Source organism: Sinocyclocheilus rhinocerous, unplaced genomic scaffold (genome assembly GCF_001515625.1).
Source record: "Sinocyclocheilus rhinocerous isolate Xijiao unplaced genomic scaffold, SAMN03320098_v1.1 scaffold366, whole genome shotgun sequence".
Taxonomy (NCBI): domain Eukaryota; kingdom Metazoa; phylum Chordata; class Actinopteri; order Cypriniformes; family Cyprinidae; genus Sinocyclocheilus; species Sinocyclocheilus rhinocerous.
In genome coordinates, this window is record NW_015660877.1 from 873,424 (window position 1) to 884,792 (window position 11,369).

At 36.3% G+C, this 11,369-nt stretch overlaps 1 long non-coding RNA gene across 1 annotated transcript; it reads right to left on the reverse strand.

The window, feature by feature from the left end:
• Positions 1-4,775: 4,775 nt before the first annotated feature.
• Positions 4,776-10,877, reverse strand: LOC107725499 (uncharacterized). Its single transcript, XR_001638122.1, has 3 exons — positions 10,827-10,877; positions 7,617-7,739; positions 4,776-4,860 (listed from the first exon to the last, which is right to left on the reverse strand). It is a non-coding gene; the product is annotated as an uncharacterized LOC107725499 (long non-coding RNA).
• Positions 10,878-11,369: the final 492 nt, after the last annotated feature.

An 11,369-nucleotide genomic window follows, 5' to 3' on the forward strand; every position in this document is an offset into this window, starting at 1 on the left:
AAAAACCCCAAACCAACCAAACAAACAAAATTAGGTTTAATTGCCTTTTTTTAATTTATACTGTGAATTGTAATGAAAGTAAACTTTCATAATATGATTTCTATCTTTAAAGATTGTTTAAAGATATTAATATTTCAAACAATATATTAAGATTTGATGAAGACCTGAAAAAATGTATTGACAGAATTGTAGAAATGAGTCGTTGGGTCACCATTTAATTAGTTTTATTTTTTGCCTTCACTAGTTGATTTGAAATGGTCCTGTGTTATGTGAAATGCTGCTTATAGGACACTGCAGTCTGGAACATTCCAGTTTACACTCTGAGCTCAACAAATCGCTGACATTTGTGCTTGTAGCAAACAGTACAAATCCTGGAAAGACAGATTTGAATTCGATACTGTCAGAATGTGTGTAGCAAAGAACCTAGTTGAGCTGTCAGCCCATCCTCACATCAGGCCTGGCTTCCTGCCAGACAAAAATTTTGATGAATTCTGATTAACTGTTTCATCATTGAAATTCCAATTTTAAACTGTTTTGAGATAAGACTACAGCTCATCAAATAACACTGACTGTTAAAGCTGTCTCCATCCATGAGGAAGTGCGCTGCTTGAGCTAGTGCACTGTTTTATCTCATTGAAAGCTTCCACACACTCTCTCTTTTGGTGTACACTCTAAAAGTTAAATTTTCAGATCAATATTTTGAGAGCTGATTAAATTTATCCCATTATTTTTCCACTTTAATCAAAACAAAATTGTATGGCAAAACAAAATAAATGTATTTACTGTGTATTTTTGCGAGGCAGTCGTAATGGGTTCAGGGTGACCCATCATGTTGTACTGTAACTATCAATGAAGCAGTTCACGCAAGAGCATAATGACAGCAAAAAGGAGTTAGTCCATGACTATTTGGGCATTTAAAGGGACTATACACTTATGGAACAAATATATATATATATATATATAAACAACTCAAAGCACAACTGAGAATTATATACAGCGTATATGTTTCAGTGTATATATATATATATATATATATATACAGAATTATACTATACTCTTAAGTACAACTGAGAATTTTATACAGCATATATTTCTTTCTATATATATATATATATATATATGTATATATATATATGCTGTATATAATTCTCAGATTTAAATGCTCAGTTTTATTTATTTAAATTATGGCCATCCACATACCTGTGTAATATATAAATGTGGATGATCATATGGTAATGTCCTAATGGTTTCTGTATCAAAGGCATAATGATTTCTTAAAACTCCCTTTTTGTGTTTAGTTTTTTTTAAGCGGTCTAGATTAGGTAGGGAGCTTTGCATTGTGATGTTCCCTTAGATTTTTTTTTTGAGACATTATTCACACAAAAGAGAAGTGAAATAATAGTGATAGGGGTGATATTGTACACTTGAAAACTCATGAACAGTGGCCGCAATGCACAGATGCTCAGACACAGATTTCCCTCCTCGCGGTAATAATACAGACATGATGAAAATCCCTGAACATTGCAGTTGACAGAGCACCTCTCAAAGCTCCACTGCAGCCTTTTCCATGCGTTAGCTCCAACTTGCCAGATGCCAGACATCAGACACGCTTATTCACTGTCACAGAGACGGCCCTCAGATGCGGCGTAAGACAGGGGCTTTATATTTTGTCCTCGTCTCTGCTGCTGGGGACAGATTTGTGCAGGAAAGAACCCCTGTGACATCTGGCCCTTATGTCAGCGGTGGGCCTAGCTGCCTAATGAAGGGACATGCTTGTGCTTGGCACTGCACTGCACACCATTTATTAACGTCAGAGAAAGTCACACCAGGGTCTGCTGCACACTTTAATGATGGTACACTCAAGCTCACAGTGTTTGCAGGCATTTGTGTGAGAAAGCTAGTCCTGTCAGACAGGCTTACACTTCACGCTCTCTTGTCCTGGCGTTCCTGTAAAATTTGTTCTTAACTAATAGAAGATGCATTATATGATGCAATGTTTCAAATATCCAGCATCAGATTCCTAGGTTTAATCGCACAAGTATTCAGTATTTTCACAGAATAAAAAAATTCTAGTATTGTATTTTTGTCCAGTAGTCTCTTTCCGTTTTTCTATAGTAAAGTATTGTCTGCTATAGCATTCTTCCATATCGCTGCATGATAACGTCACTATTCTGAAGTGCACTCCACTTGTAAGTTTTGAAAACACTCTGTATAAATATAACAATATACGACAGCCGAAACTGTCACACGAAGAACACACACAGGACTAACCAGCATACATTTTCCAATATTAAACTTTGGATGAGGAGTATATTTTAAACTACTGTTATTGTCTTCACCTTTGGATACAAGTCTGATCCAGAGGTGAAAGTACTGAAAATATTAAAGCAGGGCCTTGCAGTCTATTGTTCCAGCGCACCTGCCAGTGATTCCACGTGAACCTGTAGACCCTGATGGGGTTCAGGTGTGTTTGATTAGAGTTGAAAGAGAACACTGCATGATGGGAACAGTTACTCAAGTCTAAAGATCGAAGCACATGTCTAGAACTGAAATAAAGACTTCATGCATAGGTATGTTTCAAAGCTTTATTATGTATTGTGCAGTATAAAACCGTGTTGCTGCGCATGATTTTATCAGTGGTACTTCTATGCATTACAATACATGAGAGAATTCACTTTTTTTATAGGACACGTACTCTTACTGGAGCATTACGACGAAGAGTATTTTAATTTTATTGTGGGTGAGTTCACATTTCTCACTATTGAGTCTCAGAACCTGGTAAGCAAAAAAATAAAAATAAAAGCATTTCCTTTATTCCCTGTACCACATAGATAACAGAGAGAACTGCTAGATTTGCTGACAACTGCTGAGTGAAATTGGCAGTAAACTGGTTTCGTATATAAAAGACTTATGACTAGAAAAAAAAATGTGCTTAAATGTTATCTTTACTGTTTTAGTCGAGATGTGTGCAAGCTCTTATTTGACAAACCTATAGACCATTCTGTAAAAACTATTGATTGCTTTGAGGTATACGCGTTGAATCATACAAGCTTTTCACATTCTCCAGAAAGATGCTGTTTCATTTGTACAGTCATAAGGAAATAGAATTTTAAAATTTGGTCTGAGCTGTGTTGATAACTTCAAGGGCACTTACACGGTGTTAAAATGCCACTTAAAAAACATGATTGGATGTTTTGAGATTTCCACTGCAAGGAGAAAAAGCTCAAAACCCATTCAGCTGAGGAACTCAAAGCATTAATGAGAATGTGTAGATTTATACACTGGATTTTGATTACATACGACATTTCAATGAAGATGAGCCTTTGTGTGAAATTCACTTACTGTATGTATTGTCTAACTGGTAAATAATTTTTGAAGCCTCAGGCTTTGAAAGCACAGGTTCTGATGAGTAATATGTGCTGCATTTCGACACTGCTAGTAATGACATACGAAGAGCAAACGGAGTCATATGCTCACAGATGTCACTGTGGCAGAAAGCACAGAAACAAGCTGCTTCTATAACCCCAAAAATACAAGAAAACAGTTTGTGTTGCATGAAGATATTATGCAAGTATTTAGCTGTAAGTGGTTGTATATCTATCAAGATTTAATGCACCATGTTAAACCTTCTCATTTAGCCGTCATTGAGGTGACATGGCGTAGATGACGTACTTAGACAAAATATACTCCATCTTCAACAGCCATTTAATCCAATTATGTCCTTTTTTTTTGTCCTGTGGGATCAAAAAGATTAAGCGAAAAGAGGATGTATGACCAAAAAAATGCGAGACCTTACAGCAGTGATCCTCAAATCTGGCTCGCGGGATCCACTTTCCTGCAGAGTTTAGCTCTAACCCTAATCAAACACACCTGAGTTTGCTTATCAATATCTTCAGGATAATTAGAAAACCACAGGTAGGTTTGTTTGATTAGGGTTGGAGTGAAACCCTGCAGGAAAGTGGATCTCGCGAGCCAGATTTGAGGATCACTGCCTTACAGCATAGCATTGTGCATGAGAAAGGATTTAAACCTGAAAACTAGGGCTGCACGATAAATCGCATGCGACATTTAACGCGCATCTTGTCAGTAAAGCCATTCTGTAATCAGCGGTAAATCTCCATCACGTGCGTGCTTTCACATTGAGCAGCATTAACTACACAGAGCCGTTGTTCACAGACGAGCTGCGCAAAACCACGTTCATATTCGCGCGATTTTTTGCGCAGCTCGTCTGTGAACAACGGCTGTGTGTAGTTAATTTATCGTGCAGCCCTACTGAAAACAATGTTAGGATCAACATAGCATCATATTATACCACAATATGTGGCATGCCTTATGTTGCTATATTGATCTTAACACCATAATGCCATATTGAATTTATGGGTCTTTGAAGAATTCAAACTGGATGTGATATAACTTGAAGGTATCTGCTTGGACCTTCTACGTGGTCTGAATGAGCCAATCCAGGATGAGGTCCATCTCATAAGATGCTGTTCAGATTTCATTTTGCTGAAAAAGACAATAAAAACATGCGTCTTAACTTAGACAAATTCTCATAAATGTATCTTTTCGACTGGGAAAAATAGGATTATATTACAGGACTAGATGTTCTACGTCAATACATAGCAGCCGGTAAGCACCATTTATTTATTTTTATTTCTGATGTGATCAACCTGTGTTTTTTATTTCATTTTACTGCAGTATCTAAAAGCTTTCTCATGCAGTCCTTTTTCATCTGTCACAAACCAAGTGTGACTTTACAGTGACTTACACAAGATTGATACGCAGTGGTCATCTGTGCCCTGCAGTGATGTTCAGTCAAGATCAGCTCTATTCAGATCCATGGAAATGAGAAGTTCAACACTGGTGGGGAAAGAAAAGAAACTGAGATTTTTTTTGTGTGTGGATTCTTCACACCATTAATTCTGGTGCATTTTTATGCTTTTCCACCAACATCTGCCAATACAAGAACATTATCATACACAAGTAAGACAGCTCATAAACTGTGGGCTGAAACGCATCTCGAGCAATGTCGGCAATGACCTCGAGAAAGCGCAGTTACATTGACAAGCATCTGTCAGTTGGATGCTGTTGTCTGCAGCCCTGCAATTATCTTTGGTTTCCAGAACAAATCCCTCAGTCGACTTGCCAAGTGTGTAGTGTTACCATAATGGCAGAGAATAAGAGAGCGCAAGTGCACTCCTGCAAGCAGATGGTGTCATTGTATCACTGTCAAACCTCTGAATTTTTAGTCCGACTGCATTAATTGACTCTTCAATCATAACATAATCTTCACCGCTTTTGGTGCATAGCAAAAAAAAAAAAAAAGCAAGCACGAGTATAAATCAAATTTGTTATAGTGAAATGCAATTATAAATACAAACTATTACTACAATTAGTACTATGCATTATGAGCAGTGGAGCATTTTATTAAGGTTTGTCTGGTTATCATGTTAGGGACACCGTAACTAGTATTAGTAGGGGGGAATTATGAGGATATAAAAATGAGTTTAATTTAAAATTAGTTTCATATTCTGACAAAGTTGGAAGCAACATACAGTACACAGTTTATCCCTTGTACTTCGCACAGCACATGAATGGGAATGCTAATGGAAAGATTTCTCCATGACCTCCTTGTTTCAAATGCCATTTTCAAGATTTCACTCAAAAGTTTTAAATGAATCACTTATTGTCTTGTTTTCAAATGTCCTTGAATCACAGCAGAACAATTAACTTCCTAAAACAGCTGTAATTTGCAAGGAATTAAACCGATGAAGAGATGGGTGAGTGGTAAACTGATTACATGAAAACAGCAAGGCTCCCTGCACTCTGAATTCACAAACAGGCGCTAGGCACTCTGGGAATGTGGCCCCTAGCTCACACAGTTATAAGCTCAGCATGAGAATGGCTCGGTGCAATGTGTCTGCCAAAACAGCACAAATAACGCTGGAATCCATTATACCTCCATAATACTAATCAGTTGAACACCAAAAATAAACAGATGCTATGCAAACATGGCTGCATTTTCCAGGTGATGTGTTCAGGAGGGACTACAGGAGTGTGATTTTCACTAGAGGAGACAGGATAAGTCACAAATGCATGTCTTCCTAAAGCGTATGGAGTGCTTATTAAATGAAGAGGAAAGTTCTCTATAATGAGAAGAGTGGGACTACTGCTAATTGAGATTCATTAAAAACTAAAGGATAATTACATTGTGTCTCGCATGCTGAATTGAATATTTGATTATCGCACCATCAAAAGTGCTGCGGTTTTGAAGCACAGCTGCGATATGGCTGTGAGTTGTGCTGATATTCAGACCAGAAGAATTGCAAGTGTAATATTTTTTTCAACAGTTCAATAAACAAGACTTTAATATTGAGTAACTCACATTTGCACACAATATTGCCAGTTACTTTGTCAATACAAAACTAAAATAGTTACAATTGAAGCATTTGCGTTTCATTTTGAACAAATCAATTAAGTGAATGAATCAATGATGCACTCATAAAGACACTTGTTTCATTCCTGAATGAATCAGTGATTTTAAACAAATCATTTGAATGAATTATTCACTCCTATTGGTGTATCTATGAAAACTGTTGAAAAAGTTGTTGAACAATCTGTAATATTTACTGCATAGAACAGCAATCTGTCCATCTGAAACACGGACAAAAGCAGAGTGCTACTAAGAGTAAAAGTCCTAGAAATTTTGGCCTGTTTATTGGCTCTCATGGAATGCTGCTCAGCCAATCAAATTTGAGGTAAAGAACTAAAGGCCCGTTCACACCAAGGACAATAACTATAGGGATAACTTTAGCATTTAATTATCTATGAGACTCTAGAATGATAACAACATGGAGGAATTCTATAATTGGAATCTTTTTTTTTTTTTTTTTTAATCTTCAGCTGATGAACAATAAAAACATCGACAGCCAATCAGAATCCACCCAACATTAACAAGATTGAGCATTTAAATGGGCAGACACTGTAGCACACATACAGTACAACAGATGTTACTGTGGATACTATAGTTATCTATATAGTTATTCTTCTCAGTGTGAACACCAAGAACGATAATTATGATAACAATATTAGCATCCACATCAATGCACAATAATAATTTTAAGTGTGCTGCAGTTATGTTGTCTGCCTCTTTAAATGCTTGAGCTCTTTAAGGTCGGGTGGATTCTGATTGGCTATCAATGTTTTTTATTATTCATCAGGTGGAAAAACAATAGTTCTGAAAGATATTCCACCAATATCGTTCCTGTGTCATTATTGTTATAGCTGTGATCACAGAATTACAACAATTATTAAAACTTTATAGTTATCACTATAGTTATCATCCTTGGTGTGAACGGCACTAAACTGTTGTATAATCTAATATACTGTTATTATAAGTAATATACGTATAATAATATATAAACTAAGGCTATTATAAGTAAAGGCAGTTTACTTATTTTTCGCTAAGCTTTCAGTACACTTGTAAGAGTCAGGTATACACAATACTCTATATGTAACATGAAATTGCATCTATCCTCTCAAGGAAGTGTGGCTTCTGTAATTGGATGTTGAAGTGCTGCGGTTACGCTTTCCATGTTTTCAAACACACTACTTACCTGGCATACAGCATCTGTGCACAGACTGTTTATAAGCACTTCCTCAGCCAAATGAGACGGAGCCCCCTCACTTCTCACTGATTGGTTTTTATCAGTATGCTCCACATATCGACTGCAGAGTGCCTGCAACGGTAGGGAAGAGATGTTACTCAGGTTAAACAAACAGAACATTTAAGGAGAGGCTGGGAAGGGATATCCTACTCTCGGCAGCATAAAAGGCAGAGATATAGCTGGATATGTGGGAGGACTTGGTGTCAGAGAACTGCTGATGATATAGTCATACCCTCCTCAGCGATAATATGTGTGTCTAAAATCTTGCCTGAAGATAGATGAAATAACATGAATATGAGCACAGTCTGACAAACTGGTATTTGTTGGAGAATTAATAGCCTGACACGTCTCTTTGCCTCAAACCACATCATGCAGTTGTTTCGGCTGTTTTATTTTTATACACCGCTTATGATTCATGATCTACTGAAGAAAAGGCTGTATCTTCTTTCACTCTCCTCCACGCTGACTGTCCGATGGCTTAACGTAGGTAATGATTACATCTCACATTACATTCTCAGGCTTAAATAAAAGCTACAAGCTTCATTTAAAAGAATTTAGTGGATTTATTTTCAAATCTCTACATCGTCTGCACTGATTATTGATTATGGAAAAGTAATGGAGGCTGGATTAACTGGTCTCTTTCCATTATCCACGTTCATCCTGAAGGATCCTCTGAAGAGGCTATAGGCGGGAGGCTCACACACTCTTTCAAGCCTGAGTCATAAAAGTCTGTTTAATTCCCATACAATGGCTTTAACTGAGGCACTACATTGTGGGATATCAACATCACAGGCGTATAAAATAAAATAAGACCACAATTTAAAAGATGAAAAGACCAACAGATCATCATCCCACATTTCGAAGGTCTGAATGCTGCTAAGAAATTGGAGCTTGTCGATTTCTCTTTTTGTACAGTTAAGAGCTTTGTGTCCTTAACATTTGTTTGTCTGTTCTCCTGCTGTGTTAAACCCAAAGGAACTGAATTTCAGGACCAGCATGTAATGTGTTCAAGCACCATGCTGCCTAACAAAATCATTTTAACATTCATTCTTGTGTAGCTCTGTCTAGCTGGTTAAATTTTTTATATTTATATGTGATTTAAAATTTAGGTAGTTAATGATGATACTCTTTATATCTGTCCTCTTTATTTTTAGTTCTGATGTGCTGATATTACTCTGTAGATGTTAATAAAATGCAACTAATCTTAAAAATAAATAAATAAATATAAGCAAAATTGTCAGTAGCTGAGGAAAGTATTTTATGTACCAAAAACAATTTTTTTTTTATTGTGCCTTTGTATTGCTGTGAAAGTATCCTTAGTTTTTAATATCATGGCTATATTAAAAGTTGCTGTTTGGGCCACAGCTGTATTTTTTTTATACAAACAAATAATTCCTACTATGCGAAAGAAATGTGATGACGATTCTAAAGCCCTTTTGTTCAAACGACTCTCCATCTCTGTCTCTTGCTCTCTATGTGATGACCAACTCTGTCATAGAAAACAACAGTGATTTTCAACAGTGATGGAAACTCCACAAGTATTTGACAGCAAACTGAATGTCTTGTGTGTGAATTACAGACACCCAACAGAAAGCATCATGCATTAATCTGTTATTGTCATAAATGTATTCTTACTCACTGCAGAAAAAAAAAAATCGCAAAAAGAAAATGCATTGTGAATCACAGAAGACCAGATTTAACAGCCTAAAAAGTCCAGTTGCTTGTTACTAATGAATCTCATTAATTCACAGCACATGAGAGATCAGTCATAAACTGATATTTTTGTCATATTAACCACCTTTACGTTTGCATCCAAAATATCAGACCTCATGCACTCTCTTTCACCGTGGAACACTGTATAAAGACAAATGAGATATGCATCCAAGCTTCAAAATCCTCTGCTGACATGTTCATACTGAAGGCACTACTGTGAAATAGCAGAATCGCCACCTGTGTGCCACTGATTCCAAGACAATGCCCATTTTAATTAGCAAGCCTAAAGCCATTCAGAATCATACCAGTCCACAAATCACAATACCATAAAAATGATTTCAATAATGAATAATCCCTTTTTCATTACATTTAATTACATACTATTTTACACAAATTTAATATAACGGTTGAAGATTTATTTCATGCATACCATTAACGATCAAAAATCACAGCAGTGTTAATGTGACTAAAACATCTTTGCCATCGTTTCCGTTCCTATTACCTTTCCATTCTCAAATAAGCCATCTGATAAGCATCAGTGATTTACTCATCCTTTGTTGGCTTACAAATGGTTCTCTGTGTGAAAAAACGCATCTGTTTGAGCATGCCCCTGTCTTGTCCTTAATTAGACTATAAAACATGGCTGACCTCTACAAAAGACTTCCATCCATCAAGAGAACCAAAAAAATGTCAAAATTAATAGAATGACTAATATACGCATTTTGGAAGCCCCAAGCATTAAAAAAAAAAGCTTAAATCGATATTGAAAGTGTTGCGTTTAATGATTTGACATTTTTTGTTTGTTTCTGATGCGCATAATTGCCTTAGCAAAAGAAAAAATAAACCAAACAGAATGAGTCCCAAAGAATATTGTGTTTTTGTCTCTTGTTGCTGTTCACATTCGGGGATCTCCTGCAGCATATTTAATAACAATAAAAAAAGTTAATTACCCAAACGTTCAAAGCATTGTTCCTGAAGGCCACATTTCACTCGAGGTCATACAATCACTACTTAATATTTTAGTCGTGCAATTAATCTGTGCGTAGTGTCATAAGTCTATATCATACTGGGTGGGTTTCTGTCTTCAAGCTATAACCCAATAGGATGTTTGTGTTACTTGTTAAATGGTTTATTAATTGTACTGTCACAACAAAACATTAGTACATGCTCCTCAGTTTGAAGTAAAATTGTTTGCTTTATTGTTTTGTCTCGCTCTAAGACAGCTGTATGGTACATATAGGTGTATACTGGGTGTTTCCGATGTAGCATGACAGCTTTATGCCAAATGAGAGTGTTTCCCACCTATATGGCTGAAAATTAATGGATGTATGAACTTCCATAATAATAAAAATCAGGCAAGAAGTCATAATAAACCCCAGCAAATATACACCTAAACTATATTTGAATGCATTTGTTATCATGTTTAGAGACACTTTTGCAGCTTACCCAGTCTGATTCAATCCACTGCATCTCAGCTCACAGAGAGACTGGTACCTGTTGGAAGGATAAATCAAATTTAGGATATAGATTTCGAGGCGCTATTAGTATAATACACAAAATGAAGTAAGAAGAGACAATGAGTGAGACTACAAGTCAAAACAAACGTACACTCGCATGCACAAATAACAGATGGATTGAAAACAGTTTGACAAAGCATATGTTACTATCAAAAAAGTAAACCAATTTGTGGGGCTGGACAAAAGCTGTCAGAGCAGAATATGATTTGAGAGCAACCATCTTTTTCAGCGTGTCTGGTTAAAAAGCTTAGTTTAGCTGGTCAGGTATTAAAGATCAGTTTTAGCTTCTTTTAAAAGATGGATTGTTAATAGTTTTTTCTTCTTCTTATGTGTTAGTAAGTCATTTTTGATGTCACTAGTTAACTTTATTAGCGGATTTAGAGGGCCGAGGCATTTATTAGGGGTTAGTGAGGGCAGGTTTACTTTTTGAAGTATAAATAACTTAATTTATGACTGGCATTCGCAACATTAG